We start from the raw sequence: 19,790 nt of genomic DNA, 5'->3' as shown, positions 1-19,790 counted from the left end.
TTACAGCATGAGAAATTATCCATCTGGCTTCCTTGGAAGCAGTGCATAGTCAATTGATAACATTATTTCTGGTTGCTCATTACATGTAATGGTTTCTGTAATACATATCACATTCTACTTAGTATTTAAAAATCTGCTTTGTTAACGATATTATATGGATAAAATTGGGGGAATAAACTCTTCCATCTCAGAACATTTTTATAGGTTTTTAATTGTAAAAGTACTGTACAGAGGGGTCACAGTTACACACACACACACACACACACACACACACACATTTTCTTGATCCATTCATGTACTGAGGGGCATCGGGTTGGTTCCATATCTTACCTATGCTAAATAATGCTGCAATAAACATAGTTGTGCTTGTAGTTTTAGTATGGTCTTGTTTCTGATCATTTGGGTGAATGCCCAAAAAAAGGATTGCTGCGTCATAGAGGAGCTTTATGTGGAATCTTTTGAAGAACCTCCATTCTGCTTTTCAAAGGGGTTCAACAAGTTTACACTCTCACCAAGAATTCAGTAGTGTTTACTTCTGGCCACATTCACTCCAGCATCTGTCCTTGTAAAAATATTGAACGCTTCAGGAATTTGTGTGTCATCCTTCGAAGGAGCTATGCTCATCTTCTCTGTATCATTCCAGTTTTAGGGTATGTGCTGCCAAATTGAGCACAGAACATTTTTTTATATATAAAGTGTAATTGATTTTCTTAAACTAGACAATTCAACAAAAAGTAAATACAAAAGAATGGTCATGAAATATGTATTTCTTACATAAGCACAGATTTAAGAAGAAACTAAAAATTGATATGTCAAAAACAAAGTAATTCCAAATATTTGTGGTTCCAGAGATGTGTAGAAGGAGGAGTTCAATTATTCTCTACAAGGCACCTGTCATAATGAACATTGCAACAAGGGTTAAGGTTTGTTAAAGTTTTAATGCTTTAAATGTGTTTAATTCTGGGAATTTGCTTAAATATGCCAAAATAGGGACTGTTTCACAGGTCATAAAAATTTTCCATGAAGTAGTTAAGATTTATGGTAGCAGACATATATTACTAAGTATTTACATTTCAGAGTTTATAAAAACTTTACTAATGAGAAGTTGCAAAGCCTTTGTGTAAAGAAGCAGAGTAAAGAGTTAAGAATTTGTTAACTACAATTTAGAGCTTCCTTACTTTATATGTTAGCGAGGAGCAAGTGATGATATAAGCCATATACAAATGACGAGATGAGCCATAAATAGTAATCTTACTGGGTAACTTTAAAGACTACTCATAGCCTATAAAACTCTTGTTGAACATCATAATCTTAGCCAGTTTTAAATGTACAGGAATATGAGAATATAGTAAAATCTAATATGTAGTATACTTCAAATACTGGAAACACGTAACTGATTTATTTTTCATTTTATTAATTATGAATATTTAATTGTTGGTTTTATTTATTTGTAGCATTGTTTTCCTTGTAGTAATATAATACAGTTTTGTAAGTTGTCTTTTGGAGGTATTTTGAGAAGGTTACTGGGATGGTCAACCATTTTTATAGGTGCATGCGAGTTTACAAATAGCAAATTTAAGAACAAAATATTGATTAAAAATTTTATCAAGTAGAATCTGAATCAGGAGTGTTGATAAATTTCCACACCTAAAATCTTAGCCCTAGGGTGAAGCTGACATATTACAGAGTTGATGCCACAAAAATGAGAGACTGTGTTTTGTTCTCTTTCTGTTTTTGTTGGTCATGAGGCTTAAAATCTGGAGCATGTGTGCTGTCCCTCAGCTATTCATCTCAAGGCTAGCGTAACCACTTTTGTCACAGCACCACTTCCATCTTTTTCTGCTTATGTGGTGCAGAGGAATCAAACTCAGGGCCTCATGCATGCAAGGCTAGCACTATATACCATTGAGCCACTTTCCCAGTTCTTGAGAAACTGTGTTTTAAAAAAATCATCTAAAGAACATTTGTTTTAGCTTTGGGTTATATATTGAAATATATGAATATCTTTTTATATTTTTGTGAATTATCATACTACTTAATTTATATTAACTTCAGCCACTTTATTATTCTCAAAGTCATGAAATATCTCTGAGAGATTGCTTCTGTGAAAATTGTTTTTGCAATTCTAATTTCTTGAGTCATTTTTAGTTTTTTATCTAAAGCACTTTATATTTTATGTTGGTGGGTTATTGTACATTAAATACCTTCAAATGTACATGTAGAATCTAAAAATAGCTGTATGAATATTCTCATATAGCTCTTATTTATCTGTTATGCACTTTCAGTATTATGATATTTCTCTCTATCTTTCACTCTATCTCTTTCACTTGCTTTCTCGTTCATGCTCCATGACTGCTACTTAGCATTTCTGCTGGTGTACTATTATCTTTCAGGATCCACTGGTTTTGTGAGAACATGATAGGGACCATCAGTTACAATGGCATTCTTTAAGAGTTATAGCAGTCATGTAATATTATTCTTTGCAATGCTAAATGGCAAAACAACAGATCTAAAAATTCCTTTTCACTTTTACTATTATTATAAATTTTATCTCATAGGAATCATTGGGATGGATAAGATACTTTATCCTGTTACCTAAAAGATCTTTTTCTTTTATAAATAACCTGTTTCTTTTATTATCAGTAAGTAAATACATGTAATGAAAATAAAGCTATCCTATGGATAGATTTTCATCCCTGTAGCAGGGATGAAAAACAAAGTAGTGGCAGAAGTGAGTACAAAGGACAACCATCATAGAGCAAAGATCCTCAGAGCAGTTTATCATGTACACTTTATGTGAATGACAATGTGCGGGAACTATAGCTTAAATCACTGAACAGCTGATATATACGCACATATATTATGTATGTATAATTTTATATTTGCATATATATGTGTATATGCCCTTATATATGTACACATGTATGCTCCTATACACATGAATACACACATACATACACACATGTATACATGGAGAAAGACACATAGTTACAGCCAACACAAGTTTCACTACTTTTTGAATATGCCTTAGACGGAATGCTTGGAACCAAATATGTTGAAGATGCATTTTTCTCTAGAAGTACTTTTACCACTCCTCTTATCTCTTAAAACTGATAGGTTTTGACAGATTCAACTTGCAAAATGCAGTACAAGTGATAGCAAGCCACTTGGAAATCTCATTAAGTAATGGTCATATGGTGTCTCCCTGTTTCCAACAGAATGCTTGCTTTTGTAGACATTCTCAACAACCAAAGTAGCTGGAGAATACTCTGGTAAAGAATAACGTTATAAGGCTTTAAATGGCATCCTTCCTTGAGCTCTTTTCCAAGAGCCAGCATCAATTCCTAAGCAGATGAGTGAGTCCTCAGAAGACTGGAGCTCAGGTCAATATTTAACCAACCCATTTGAAAAGTCCTATGTGAGAAATGCTGACTGAGGTCTTGCGGATTTATTGGTCAAGAAAATAAGAAAGAAAACTGCCACACGTACTCCGGTGGAGTCTGCTTAGCATGGGAAACATGCTTTCAGATCTGAGAATGGGGCTTCAAAGAGGCCTACCTCCTGGAAAGGCTGGCAAGCCCCTGGGAAAGATGTGTTCCTGTTTTTCTTTTCTTCGCTGTATAGGAGTGCCTACTAATCTTTTACTGTTCCTGCTGCTTGTTCTACTTACTCATGCTCAACGTTCCCTTATTCAAGGCTTTTTCTTAGAAGTGTTGATGACTCCAACATCTGATGAGTGTCCTGAGAAAATGACTAACTCACCAGAGTTAAGTACTACCCTAAAATCCCCTCTTATGGAGGCTATTAGACAAGTCATATGTAAATATAAACGTATTGGGGGTTTCATGACGTCAGTTCAGCAGAAGGAATTGTTTGTAAGAGATTTACAAGAAGCTGTAGGCACGGCTAGAGCAGAAAGAGTGTATGGCTATTGGAGACTTCCCTTTAATCCTAAAGCATATACAATAGACTCATATAGATATCCTGTAGATAAAAAAGATGTAGAGGGATATATAGATCAAAAGCTAAATAAGATTCCTAAAATTTTGGTAGATGGAAGGTGGCAATGACTTATCAGGGGAAAATAGTGGGATCCTCCATTATCTAGAGGACCCCAAAGACTTCCCCCAGATCCATAGCCTTTTACAGGTGTGTATGATAAGGATGGCAAACGTTGGGAAAACTACTTAGGAGAAAGAACTTCCTATTACTCTTTTATTTACTGAGAGACTTGCTAGATCTAGGCCTCCTTGGTGCTTACTATCAAAGAAGGAACAAGAAAGCTCTTATGAGACAGTTAAGGCCTCTATGGAGAAGAGTAAACGATTATGTGAAAGGGTTACAGAAAAGACACTATGAGCTTGAATTTGATATATGGCCAGATTTAACTAAATATACTGACTGTCATGATTTTTGGCCACAAATTGGGGACCCTCTAAAGAATGGCAAAGAAGCACAATTGCTTAGACAAGATTTGAAATGCATAAAGTACAAAACTAAGCAAAAGTAACTATGAAGTACTAGAGTTCATGCCTTTCTGTTCAGCACCTTGCCCATATGCTCTGGTTAATGGTTAATAGGTGATAAACATCGAAACCAATTTTATTTCTTAAAAATAGAGGTAAAGCCGAAAACAAGTGCCTATCTTCATAGCTCATCATCCAAAAAACAAGATCAGGCAACCAGCTGGTGACCACCCCAGAACAAAGCCTTGCAGCAAGATTGTTTAACTTTTTGCCCTTTCTCATGGAGAGTTTTTCTATAAAAGCTTGTTGTCCTCTGCAATAAATCACACTCAGCATTCACTCCTCTTGTGTGTGAGTTGTCTGTTTGCCATCTCCCCACCTATTCCAGTTACCTCCATTAGGTGTCCTCCGTCGTCCCGACAGAGCCGTTCCACGGCAGAAAACATTTTAATGCATTAAAGTTTGAAATAATTTGCAACCTGTCAATAAATGTGTAGAACACAATTATACCAACTGACAAAAGATGATATGCATTTCATTTATGTGCTTTTGGGCTTGGTGGGTGACTTTAGGTGTGTCTACACAAGTAGAATCAGCATGAAAGAAGCCAGCATTTCTTCATTGTTACAATGAGTAACAATGAGATGTACAAAACACTCTATCAGACGAGGGGTGGAGGGAAGAGGTGGGGAGGTGTGAGTGGAAGGGTTGATAAGGGAAAAACAAAGGAGGGGGGTAACAGTGCTCAATAAGAAATGTACTCATTAGCTTACTTAACTGTAACCCCTCTGTATAGTATCTTCACAGTAAAGACATATATATTAAAAAGATACAAGGAAAACTTCTGTACTTATAAGAAGTTGTATTTGTCACTCAATATCAATAAGGTATTGGTATTAGGACCACAGGCATATTAAAATTTTGGATGCTCAAAATCTCTGCATAAACACAGTATATTATTTACATTAGAATATGCCCAGCACCTAGTGCAGTGTAATTGCTATGAAAAATTTTACTACATTCTATGTTTGTAAGGGAAAATAAAAGTATATGCACTCCCACCAACAATTCAGGAGGGTTCCCTTCTGTCTACATGGAAATGGAAAAACTTGGAAAAAATTATATTAAGTGAAGTAAGCCAGGTCCAAAGAAACATAGGTCCCATGGTTTCCCTTATTTGCAATAACTTGTATGTGTTTGAGATAAGCAGAAACGGTCAGATAAGTTGATGTTAGGCAAAATGAACCACAAGATAAAGATTCAAATGGTTTTTCTTTCTTGCAATCGTTTCTAACATATTTATAAGATGATTTATTTGTTGCTTTGTATGTCCCTCCCCATGGTATAACCCGTTTTCACTGTATTTGATGTTGGTATAATTTGTGGAGGTGAAGGGAAAAACAAATAGTTTAAATAGGGATAGAGGTGAACCCATTGCAGTAATGAAATGTACAAGTCATTATGATGAAAAATGAACTTTACAAATTTGGTGGGGGTAGGAGAGGGCATGGGGGAGAGATGGATAGGGATGGGAAGGTCAAACAAAGGAGGAGAGAACAATACTTGATAAGAAATATACTCAGTACCTTGCCCATATAATTGTAACCCCTTTGTATGGTATTTTCACAATTAAAAATTTAACAAAATAAAATAATACTTTTAAAAATTATATGCACTATCAACAGATACAAATTTTTTCAGATAATTTTTGTCTGCATTTTTTGGATGGAATTGGGAGAGCAATTTTGAAAAGCACAAATTTCATCACCAAGATTTGTCTGCAAAATACAACAGGGATCTAATACAGCATTATTGAAAGGTATGGAACTCTGAGGAGAAATACTTGAATTGAGATATTATCAGAAAGTATAAGCACGCAAGGACTTTTTAGAAATGCTGCTAGATTTCTCATGGAGAGCTTTCATAACACTTTATGAAACACAAGTCAGAACCTCACTGAAGTTTAGGCAGTTTCCCTCACCTTTATGTCAGGCTCAGTCATTATAAATCAACATATAGCTGATCTGGAATAATCCTCTAATAAGAAAATGATGATGGAGTGTTTATATGCAGAAAAGCTGGGAAGACTATCTTTTTCCAATTAAGACTGAAAGATTGACCCCCATCCTATTGTCCCAGGCCCATACAGACTCCAGGCAAAATCCCAGGTATGTGTGAACTCCATTGAAGTACAGGCAGGACAATCCACCTAAGCCAAGCTATAAATATCCCATTGAGAGCCCATGTGAAAGTCCCCCACCTTCCTTGACCTAGGAGCTTTTCATTAAACTCTACCTTCTTGTTCAGACCTCCTATAAAAAACCAGATCCTGTCCCAGCTCCTCACACAACCTCAATCCTGCAGGAAGGGCTGTGCCCCTCGCTGTCTGTCAATGAACCGTTCTCGCCTGTTGATGATCGAGTCTGGCCTATTCCTTTTCCATTCTACTCCATTTTCCTAACATATGGTTCCTACATCCAGGAATGGAAAAGTGCGAGGAATAAACTGGATGCCCTCTACAGAGGGGCAACCCACCTCTTTGCCACCTCTAATGGAGATTCTCTGCTATTTTCCTCCTCCTTCCAAGGCCTTTCTGAATTGGGAGTTCACAGCCCTATGAGCTTACTTTTTGCTAAACAGCCTCATGAAAGACCTCTTGGCCTTGGCCTTTGGAAGTGGTGCAAGCAGGGGAGGGCCATTCTGCTGTGGCTTGCAGTATTATTGACCCTTGCATAAACCCCCTATTCTCTCTCCATTACACTGTCACTGGACTCTAATCTCTAGGCAGGAGGCTTTTTGCCACTTGACCGACTTCACCCACCACCTGAAAGCCTTCAGGACAAGGTAACCAGCCTAGTCTGTGGAAGAGGGGCCCCGACAAGGACTCCAGGACTCCAGGAGTCCCTCCCTTCCTTCCTGTCTGTGGGGATCTCAGTAACTCCAGGAGTCTCCACTTTCCTGACCCCCTGACTGACCACCATTAATTAGGACCTTTGGGCATGCACTCTATTAATTATTGGGTTCTGTCCGTCTGCCTTCTCAAAACACCAAGGATGCCTGGAGAAGTGGGACAGGCTCCAAAATCCTACCAAATTTTCCAAATTGTCTCCCAGAGACACCTCATTAGCATGCCTGCAGTTTAATATTAAGACTCTGGGCTGATTAATTTACAGTAAAAAAAATGCTTCATATATCCCTCCCCCATGGTATAACCACTGTTTTCACTGCATTTGATGTTGGTATAATTTGGGGAGGGAAGGGAAAAAAATTTAAATAAGAATACATGTGTACCCATTGCACAATGACAGGTACAAAATGCTATGTCAAAAAATGAACTTTACAACTTTGAGGAGGGGGGAGAAACATGGATTTGGGAGGTCAGGGATTGTAGGGGGAACAAAAGGAAGAGGCAACAATGCTAGGTAAGAAATATACTCATTACCTTTCTCATTTAATTTTAACCCCTCTGTACGTTAATTTCACAATAAAAATTATTTTGTTTAAAAAAATGACTTGTTTTTCTACCAAAATCTGGTCTTCTTACCATGGCCAACACTGGCCTAAATTTGTAACTTTAGGTTTTAATTTTAATGATTTAAACAATTCTCCAACGAAATGATGAGGAATCCAAGGTACCCTAAACATAAGCCCTCCTCTACCTCTGCTCCAGAAAACTTGCCCTCTGCTTGTTCTGTTCTGTCCACCAAGTCCTTCTCTGACCTCTACTCCAGAGGTCCCCCTCCCTGCTCTCCTGCCTTACTAATCCAGCACTTCTCTGCCATGAGCCTCCCAATCATCTCCTCTAAAAATGTAACTCCTTATCTTATCGCAGCTCAGTCTGTCTCTCACCCACTTCTCTCACACCCTCCTTTTCTATCTCTTTTCTTTGATAACCTCGAGCAACAAAGATCTTTATCTCCTTCCTTGCTCTTCTAACTACACTCTTGCTATTTGCAGTTGGTCCAGATTTTCTCGGCTAAAACTATCTGTTTCAAGCAAGCTCCTTCTGTTAATCCCTGTCCCTGTGCCCGCCTGTCTGCCTGCCTGTGTAGCTGACACAAGGTAGGGGTGGGCTTAGGCCTCCAAAGGTAAAAAAAACAAGCTAACAGCCCTGTTAAATATCACTGTAAACAAACTACTCCATACGTATACATTTCTCAACCCTTTTCTATAGCTAATACGCCTTTTTCCCTTACAGACCCTAATTAAATGGGTCCTCTATTCTGGACCTTTTGCTAATTGTCACTGACAGTGGCTAGCTGGCAAACACACTGAGGACAGCCTCTCTATTTTACTCCTCTCTCCCTTTACCACCCTGAAATCCCATAATCGGAACAAACCAGTCCTTTTACTTTTGGGGACTTAAACAATAATCCAATCTTTTTCTCTTTCCTGAGACAACTCAGTTCAAAATCTAGATTCTTGGTTTCTCCTCAAGGAGACTTCAGAAGAGAAATCCCACCCTCTCACTTCTTCCAATAACTCTCTCTATTCAATTACTCAAACACACATTTCAATATCTTCATGATGATGCCACATATTCCTTTAAATGTCTTCAGGTTAAAAGTTCTACATATTCTCCTTACAAACCTGTTCAGTCACCCCCTCCCCCAATTCTGTCTACAAGCCCTGGAAGCTGACACCTAGGAAGAGACAAAGGCCAAATGATGGGTTTTTCTACAACCCCCACTCTTCCATCAGCCTTACTGCTCTCTCCTCTTCACTCTTTTAAGGGTTAATATATTCAATTCATATACTAATCTGCCTCATCACCAAAACTGATTTAAAGATTTTCTGCTTTTTTCAATGTTTATTTAAGGGTGGAAATTATTTGTTAAAATTTGCCCTGCATTTTTTGGTATTGTCTACTTTTCTGACATTGACCACGTGGTTTTTTCATATTGGGCAAAACAATATCACTTTGCCTCTGGAATTCCATAAAACTTATGGCCAATTTTTATTTTTTTTTAAATGAAAACATTGGTTTAAGTGTGTGTGTGTGTGTGTGTGTGTGTGTGTGTGTGTGTGAGCATGTTCAATATAATCTCATAGTACATAAAAACTGTGTAAAAAGTTATCTTCTTCTATTTCTTAGTACTGATATTTCCTATCAAATGTACCATTTGTTAAAAGAAAACATTTTTATCAAGGTAGTAGTAAAAGGAACGAGACCCAGCTCAGCTCCTAGCCAGCTGTGAGGAAAAACACCAGTAAGGAGGTAAGAATTGTCTTAAAATATTTGTTCCACATATTTGTTTCTGTCTTCAGAAAGTTCGAATATGTAGCAGGTGATATGAGTATGCCTTAAAAGACAGCTTTTGAGTAAGTCATTATGTAATAGTTTGCTTTGATTTACATTAAAACTAGCATGTAATTCTATATGTCCATATAAATTTAAGTGTCTTTAACCAGTCTGTGTATAAACTTGTAAGCAACTAAGCAGGAGATTTGACAATTCATCTGAGGAATGTAGTCTAGCCCTGATCCTGCCTGGGACCATCCTACCTCCACCATGGTACACTGGACTCCTGTTTGACTCCATCACACACAGCTGATTCTTGGTAAAAGACTTCTTCAGATTTACAAAAACTAAGACTCTTGAGGGACACTCTCTGTCAACCTTACCCAGCTAGACCTGAATAAGTCAGCTATGTTGTTATGCTATTGAAGCATGTGTAGGCCAGGAGTGCTCCTGCAAATTTTGTTTATCAGGTTTTCCAGGCAGCCAAGCTGTGCTCAAACTCTCATCCCATCTATTGAGTTTTGTCATGAGTTCTGGAATGTATTTTTGATCAATTCTTGATAGGGTGCATGTAAGCTCTCTTGATCCCATAGATCTCCTTGTTGATTTAATTGGATGTAATAAAGGGTTTTTGTGGCAAAGATTGCAGTTCAAAGCCAGGCAGGGAAGAAAAATCGCTCTGAGACTCTATCTCCCAACTAACCACCACCGAAGAGCCACGCTGGAAGTTGGCTCAAAAATTAACCAGCCAAATGCTAAAAGTGGCCCCGTGATTCAAAGTGGTAGGGCGCTAGCCTCGAGCAGAAGTGCTCAGGGAAAGTGCTCAGGCCTTGAGTTCAAAGCCCATATGCCATGCACAAGCACCTAGACCCCCAGGAAAAGGTGGAAAAGAGTAAGAGGAGATGATGTCACGTCAGCCACACTTTGCCTGCCCTTTCAAATTTAACCAGAGCCAGGAGGTCAATAGAAATAAGTTGAGAAGCTTGTCCATCTAATATCGATATCTGTCTAACTTCTAACTGGACAGGTATTTATATTCTTGCCTTTGTTACCTGCTATTTATAGGAAATGATCAAGGTCTCTCACCAGGCCCTTAACTATTGCACTCTAGCCCTAGCTTTTGACTAGTTATGGGCTCATGGCATAATTGGAAATTTTCTGGATTGTGCTCAGGTTGCGTTTTCCTGTGTCACTCATATCAACAACTCCTGCCACCTTGCAGCCTTTTGCCTAATCTCAGCATTTACAAGTTTCTCTCTAACAGGATAAAAGCCCTCAATCAGGACCTGTGACCAAGCCAAGGCCATCCTATTCCTACAGGCAACCAGAGGGTTTGCATACACTGCCCTGGACCCAGCACAGACCGGGAACTGAAAACCCAAACCCCATTGACTTCTCCACATCCCAATGCCAGCAGGAAGTAACCAGAAAAGACCACGAGGCCCCTCCTCCTTTATACTCCTTCAAGGTTCCAAATGATGGGAATCTGCTTTGTTCTCTTAACACCATGCTACTTCCGTCTCAGCCCAATTATTTTTATGTACCCAAAGATCCTATAAGAACTTCCCTCTCGCTTCTTGGCAGCCCTCTCATTTTATGTGTCTAAGGGTGGAATATGAAGGGTTCACCTCCACTCTGTTGTCCCAGGCCCATACAGACTGCAGGCAAAATCCCAGTTATGTGTAAACTCTTTTGAAGTGCAGGCAAGGCAATCCACCTAAGCCCAGCTGTAAACATCCCATTTGGGGCCCAACTGAAAGGCCCTCACCTTCCTTGACCTAGGGGTTTTTCATTAACCTCTACCTCCTTGTTCAGACTTCCTAAAAAGCCCAGATACTGTCCCAGCTCCAAGCTCCAAACCCACTGGAAGGGTCCTGCCCCTCGCTGTTCCTCAATAAACAGTCCTCACCTGTTGATGATCCACTCCAGCCTATTCCTTTTCCATTCTCCTCCATTTTCCTAACAAGGGCAATCTGTATTCCATGATCCAGAAGAGAGAAAATTAGGTAAACATCCATTTACAGCCTTCTGAATAATTCTGATTCTGCTAACATCAGTTATCTAGCCATACCTGTGTCCCATTAAAAGGATTTTAAAATTTAAACTTAAATTTAGAATGAAATTAGTTCCAATGAATTACATTAAGATATTTAGAAACAACTGAGAAACCTAAAGGTTTATAATATTTTTTATTGGAATTGATGTGATTGATAGTGGAATATGGTTCTGTATATTTTAAGCAATTTGCAAAAAGAATTTGCAAAATGAAATTTACACTTGCAGCAGACTTGACACATTAAATTTTGTATATTGAAAGGAACAAAATCCTCAAAAATGTGTCAATGCTGTCCTCTTATTTATCTGTAAAGGTTTGTGCTTCTGGTCTCTTACTATTTAAACTTCAAAAAATGTAGTCTTTAGATAGTTGTGCAAAGGGGTTTCACTTCATCACGTCAGTTTTGAATAGAGTGTATGTAGATTTCAAACTACTATACATCTGGATCATTGTCCAGCACTCCATTTTTCTTCCTTCCTATCCTTTCAAGTTTCCTATTTATACTCTGGCATATGTACTTTGAGTGTTATGACTGTATTAATCCACCATCTCCCTCTCTATTCTTCTGTCCTACTCCCCTTAAGCCCAGATCTCCCTTTTAAGATTTGTTTCAACTTCATGGTATTTTGTTCAATATCTCTGCCTTTGGCACTTGGCTTTGGTATTGCCACATTTTCTCTTCTATGTTTGACCTACATTAATGAGTATATTTTTCCACATTTTTAATCTCTAAGTGGCTGAGATAGGTATTCTTTACTATTCACCTTCTGTCCTAAATTCAGAATTGGACCTTCAGGACCATCCAATACAGCTTTTCTCTTCTCTACACACTGAAGATGGAAGGAAAATCTTTTCCATGCTCTCAGCATGATGCTATCCTTCATGAATTTCCATCACTTACTATTTCAGCAGTCTGAATTTAAAGTCATGTTTTCTGCATCATATTCACAGAATTTAAGTGAATATCGAGGGTAATTTATCTAGTATTGGAATTTTAGGAATGGTCTTAATTTCAGATGATAGAAGCAGGATTCAGTTTAATTATGCAGATTCCATTATATAGTAAGCTTTGTAGTCTTCTAAATTTTTAATAAATTTAGTTACTTTTTATTAATAATTTAAAAAGTTTTATTTCAGTATTTGAAATCTTGCCCCAATTATTTTAAAATTTTCATGTTTAGCTAGACTGAATTTTTCCCCTCTTTCCCCCACTAGTTCAGGTTATGTCTCCTTTGGATTTATAGTTTGAGAGTCCAAGGGAAGAGGGTAAACAGAGACATGATCATTACTCAGATATCTCCTTCCTCTTCTGTTTCTCCTATTCTTGTTGAGAGGAAGACTGGAGCAGGGAACAAGAGTGATGCTTGACTTCATCATACAAGGGAGCATTCCTGGCATGTCAATTGTTGTTTCTTAGAATCATTTAAACTGATTACTCTTGTCTTCCCTGTAACAGTAACCTAACTGTGGTGCCCTGGGTGCAGGAGGAAGCACACTAATAGGTTATTACTTGGAAATTGGTATTTTATATCTCAACTTACTACTACAAAAAATATAAAGCTTTGGCTACATAAATGCAAAGGCACTGACTGTCCAACAATACCTTAGTGAAGAATAGGCAATTCCACTCAGCTCATCCCACCATTCTTCTCCTCCCTTTCCCTTCCCGCATATGTCCTCCCATACCTCCTTCTTTTTTTTGTGTCTCTCCTCAATATTTATCTCTAACTTCTCTCTTTTTATCTTTCAGTAGCAAGTGATTTGGATTATCAGACAATACATAAATAATTGAACAATTTTTTCTTTTTTTGAGATTATTCTTAAGAAGTGAGTTCTAGAAGAGCACCAGTTACTTACACCTAGCTACTAGTTAGGTTCAGATTTGACAACTGCAATTCGAAGCTATTTGAAGTAGATAAACCTAAGAGATTCTTTTCTACACTTGTAGTAAAAAGGAAGAAGTGAAGGTGTGGCTCTGATGGTATAGTGCAAACATTGAGAATTAAAGCCCAGATAGACCTCAAGGCCTGGAGTTAAAACCTCAGTACTAGCCCAATAAAAAAAATGAGTCGTTCATCTTTGAATAGGGAGATTTCTCCAAAAATTCATACCCAGGACAATTTTCAAGGTTCAAGACTATTTCAAAGGCTTTTTTTTTTTTTTTTTACAAATTAATCCATTCCTCTGCTTGATTCACCTTATGAAAAATAGGAGTCACACTTCACATTATAAAGTATGAGCAATGCTAAACAGTTCTTACCATTTTTCAATGTAAAGGAAACATGGGAGAGGAATTCACCTCACTTGGGTGAGCTAGGTTTGACTCACTGACAGACTTTTGCAAGTAAATGAGGGTTTGTTGACATGTAAAGAAGTCTGTTCAGATGGGAGAAAACAAGTTAGCTTGAATCAGAGTAAGTTTATTCCTATGATATGATAAAGAGAAGCTCATCTCAGAGAATACTCTGCAAAAAGTAATTTCAAAAGGATTAAAAACCCATGCCTATGTTGTGAACAACCAAGTTTTCACAAACAAAAACACTTTCCTGAGCCATGAAAAGATAAGTTAGAGCAAAAGGAACTATATTAAATTTATATCTGAGTTACTATCTAAGTTATATCTAAGTTAATATCTGAGTGATTGATGTAAAAGAGTCCTGTAATCAAAACTAAACTACAAATTGTTCATCATGTCCCTTACAAGAATCTCCAAGAGGGGCCTTGCTAAATCTGTCACAGAAGACTGGGTTCCTGCAATTTTCAGTTATGCTTAGGGTTCACTTTCTTCTACAGTTGCTTAGTTTGCAAACCTCTCATACTACATACAGTGTCTTGAAAAAGGTGCTGTCTTGCTAGGCACCTAAGGGATTTTTGTGCCACTGTGAATATTCATCATATGTCTTCTTGTAATAATACCTGCCAATATGAAGTCCTTTCGTGATAAGAATAATAGTTTCTGTACCCTTTGTTCCACTGACAAATCTTAGATATAAATATAGCCAGGTGCTGGTGGCTCACGCCTGTAATCCCAGCAACTCAGAAGGCTGAGATCTGAGGATCACGGTTCAGTGCCAGCCCTGGCTGGAAAGTCCATGAGATTCTTATGTCCAATACACCATCAGAAAACCAGAAGTGGGGTTATGTCTCAAGCGGTAGAGCCCTCACCTTGAGCTGAAGAGCACAGGGAAAGCACCCAAGCTCAGAGTTTAAGGCCCAAAACTGACAAAAAAAAATAACAAAACAAGAAAACAATGTGTGTGTGTGTGTGTGTGTGTGTGTGTGTGTGTGTGTGTGTGTGTGTATGACGAGAGGAATTACATTTAAATACAAATAGATATATATGATTCACCTTCAAAATATAACCAAATATAAAATATATTTACATTATGTATATATATTTACATATATAATATGTTCACATTGTATCTGTATGTTTCAAAATATATTTGTAATTTATATCCAAAGAGTACATCTGAAGATTTTGGGGAAAAATGTAGAGTTTCTAAAGACTTACCACTGACCCATCATATTTCAATAATTTTTTACACTTATTACATTGTCTTGAGTACTAAGACTAAATGATTATGAAACAGAGTAGTTGTTTTATTCCTTATAATTTTGGATTAGAAACATCTACTTACTTGGTATGAAACCTACCAAGATGTGATCTTGAAATCACACTCCACGAACAGGACATGTACATAAATTTAGCAATGTACAGGTCTTAAACTATTATTGGAATCCTGTATCTTACATACACTCAGTTTTCTTAGAGTCAGCTACATATACAAACATGCATACATAGTCATGCTCACATCATTTCCATACTCACATGACATAATAAATGTAACACTGTAATAAAAATATTATAGATACTGAAAAAGAAAACATTTGCAAATGTAATTTATATTTTAAATATAATGTATTATTGAAATACTAATGAAAGAGCTGCTGAGAAGAAATACTAATGTGCCCTCCTAAAGAGCATGTTTGTCTCCAAGCATCATTATTTACATCCTTCTTTCTCCCCATAAAAATTTAAATAACTACAGAATTCACCTACATGTGCCTTAATCATCAACTGAATAAATTGTTATATATATATATATATATATATATATATATATATATATATATATATAATACATATATACACAATGATGTATTATTTAGCCACACATAATAATGAAATCATACCATATTCAACAAAAGAGAAGGAACTGGAAAACTTCACATTAAAGCAATAAGCCATACCCGGAAAAACAAATACTAGATTTCTCATGTGCAGACTCTAGACCCAGAAAATAAAATGCCTGAGCCAGGTGTAAAAGATGGAACTATTTAAGTTTGGGAAAAAATGAGTGAGGACATGAAGAGAAATAGTGTGGAGTAAATATGTTCAAATACTGTATAAGTTAGTATGATGACATAATAAAACATAAAAACAGGATAATAAAATTAATAAAAAGAATAAAATTTAGCAAGCTATATTATGTAGACATATGTGTATAATACAATAAAAATACTTTGAGAAATTAATATTTGCTAATAAAAACACAAAAATTCATTCTAGTTGTTATAAGTTCATTTGTTCAAATATTTCCCTGATGAGTTAAAAGGAGAAACTGGTTTTGCTAATTTAGAAAGACAATCTTGTCCAAGTAGCATTAAAGTATTCTAGTTAAATACTGTCAATATTTTATTGTTCAATCAAATTAATTATTATATTAGAATATTTCCATTTTAATCTTCAAAATATTATCTCTATAGGCATATACGTTTTGATACTTATTGAATATATTTTCTTTACTTAATTTCTATATGCCATTTTCTGAATGTACTTTGGTGTATGCAATTAGGATATATTATACCTGACCAGGAAATCGATTATACAAAATTTTTATCAAAAATGCCTATAACAAAATAAAGAGGTAAATCCAAATTATGTATATTTGAAGACAATGCTTTTTTAGTCCTCTTCTCACATTCCCCATTCCCTTCTTGAGAATAAAACATATAGTAAGGAAATGCTGAAAATGTTTTGGAGAAATAGGTTGACTTTAAACCAATGCATTTTTGTATATATCCAGAAAAGCTAAATTTTTACCTTATCATTTTCCTTAGGCTTTATACTCAGGTTTAATATCTGATGGTGACAGACATATCTATATCTATATATCTATCTATATATATCTGTATATATAGATAAATAGATATAAACATATTTAACAGTGGCTAAATTTAGGCTGAGGAATCTAGGTACAATACTCATGCAGATAGACCTCATCAGTCATGAGACCATGATATCACAAAGTTAACCCATGCTTACTGGTACCATGCTTATGAGATTTTGTGTGTTATAAACGTTGGTTATTAGCATTTGTTTTGTAATCAACATCATTTCATGGGTTAGGAACTAAAGTGATACATTATATTCAGAACAAAATTTAAGGAGCCATCTAAATTTACCAAGGTACACATCATTTAATACAATGTTTTTAAAATGCAAGCTAATGGAAATAATTTATGAAAAAATCAACATTTAAAATAAATACAGAATCTGTATGACTGATTTTTCTTTTACCCCAATTGCACTATGGCTTGCATGATGACTTTTCTGGTTATACGTTTAGTTAGGTCTTGATATTTACTTGGAGAACTTATGTTCTTTCATATATTCATTTGTCACATCAAAGAGGAAATGAATTCCATGCCAGAGTCAATATCCATAATAATGATTCAGTTGTATCCTGCTACTTTGCCAAAGTTTCAAATCAGCTCATGTAACTTGGGTCTTTTTTGTATCTAACTAAATAGGTATGCAATATTGTCAGTACTAGAAAGATTTTGACCACCATTTTTTCAAATATTATTTTCTAGAAACTACTTCTCTCCTTTCATGAAATTTTAATTTCATTTATATAATGTGCTGATGTTTTCCTTTACATAACCCACATCCAGTCTTCTACAATCATGTAATTTGGAGTAGTTTAAATTATGTACAGTCATATACACTGCTCAGATTCTATTATTTGGATATTTTGTTCTTAAATCAGTAGTATTTAGTTCTCAATATGGATACTATTGGACTTATTCATTGAATTTCTGAATTTTTAAGTATATCATGATTTTTGTGATTTGATATTGTTGCATTTTATTCTTCTAAATATGTGCAGATCATACTTCACATAGTTACATTTGTTTTAAACAATTCGATCCATTCAAGGGATTTGATATATGAGGTTCATCTAGATGAATTTAATTACAAATTAACAGAACCTTATTTCTGAGACAGAGTTATATTTATGGCTCTACTCAAATTAACATGTATTTGAGGTTTTAGTATTTACAAAAAAGGGGGGCACAACATAGGTTTGTTGCTGCTGGAGTTCTACTTTGTTGGTTGTTTGTCAACACATATGTGCATTTTATTGTAATTGTTTTGTGTCTTTATTTTTTTTTCATATAACATAAAGCACAAAAAGCATCAGTGATTCAGATCTTTTCCAAATAGAATTCTAAGACATTTGAAGTTTTGTGACAACTGAGAATGAGCAGGTCTTCTTAATGGAGGGAGTATCAGAATAACAGAGCCAATGTTTGACATGATTTGAATTCTTCTTCCTCTTGCCTCACTGTTTCCAATGGTATTACTTCAAAGTCTTTAGTGGAAAGAAAATAATTTTGTCTGTGTGAACTCAGAATTTTTGGTTCAATTGAGACACACTACACATTCATATTTGATTTTAACTCTAAATTCTTCTTTCCTCAGTTTTAAAAGACAGATGTGAATTTATAATGCTAAAATTAAATAAAATAAAATCTACACATTTATATGAAATGGGCCAAACTATTTTCACTTCACACTATATGTAATATACAGTGTAATAATGATAGGGTGTAAAATAATATGTAATAATTGACTTTTTGGAAAGTCAATTACAGTGTATTTTGTGAGAAAATGAGAAATAGTAAAAATTATTTGATTATATTAAAAAAATGAAAGTTACACCTCAAAATAACTCATAGCTATAAACTAATGCTGAAAATAACATTGTTTATTGGAAAAAAGCCTGAAATTTCAATAAGCTTGCTTTTTTTAAATGGACTTGGTTCTGGGCTTGGATCTAGCTACTCAGGAGTCTGAGATCTGAGGCTAATGATTCAAAGCCAGCCTGGGCAGAAAAGGCCATGGGACTTATCTCCCATAAACCATCTCAAAACCAGAATTGGCATTGTGGCTGAGTGATACAGTAGTAGTCTTGAGCAGAAGAACTGAGAGACAGTGCCCAGGCCAACAGTTCAAGCCCCACAACTGACAAAAAAAATTTACATGGATTTTTAGTTTATTATTTCATGATTATTTATGAGTGATTGTTCAGTGAAAAATGTCATTGGTGTTTATATTTTGTGTTAGCATAAAATGAGCCTACTATTATCTTAATTTAATTTTAAAAATTACTCTCTGATTCTAGGACAGCATAAATTTTGTGTGTAGTGGTTAAGACCAGATTGTCTTTCTGAAAAAAAAAATTATATCACCTCCAAAAAGGAGGGACAAAAGGAAAATAAATGACAGGAAACTTACTATATAATAATCTTAATGGACTATTAATCTTTCAGTTTGTTTTAACTTTTAAGAAAAAAATAAAGAAATTCTTGATAATATTTTATTAAACATCTAAATTTCTTCATTCTTTTCATTTAAGATTCACTTTAAAAAGAAATTCAACAGGTCCATCTCATTGTTGCAATGGATCCACCTGTATCCCTATTTAAACGATTTGTTTTTCCCTTCCCCTCCACAAATTATATTAACATCAAATACAGTGAAAGCAGGGGTTATACTGTGGGGGAGGGACATACAAAGCAACAAAGATAAATATGTTAGAAACAATTGCATAAAAGCAAAAATATTTGAATACTTATATGTTGAAAAATGAACTTTACAATTTTGGCGGAGGGAGGGGAGAGAGGAAGGGGGCGGGGGAGGGGGGAGAGAGATGAGAAGAGATGGGAATGGGAA

At 35.8% G+C, this 19,790-nt stretch overlaps 1 non-coding gene across 1 annotated transcript; it reads right to left on the bottom strand.

Annotated features, from left to right (window-relative positions):
• Window positions 1-567: 567 nt before the first annotated feature.
• Window positions 568-673, bottom strand: LOC122127679. The gene has a single exon (XR_006151246.1). It is a non-coding gene; the product is annotated as a U6 spliceosomal RNA (small nuclear RNA).
• Window positions 674-19,790: the final 19,117 nt, after the last annotated feature.

This window comes from Dipodomys spectabilis, unplaced genomic scaffold (assembly GCF_019054845.1).
Source record: "Dipodomys spectabilis isolate Male_0828 unplaced genomic scaffold, ASM1905484v1 ptg000307l, whole genome shotgun sequence".
In the NCBI taxonomy this organism is placed as follows: domain Eukaryota; kingdom Metazoa; phylum Chordata; class Mammalia; order Rodentia; family Heteromyidae; genus Dipodomys; species Dipodomys spectabilis.
Note: the sequence above shows the minus strand (reverse complement) of the source record. Positions and strands in the feature narration are given on the sequence as shown.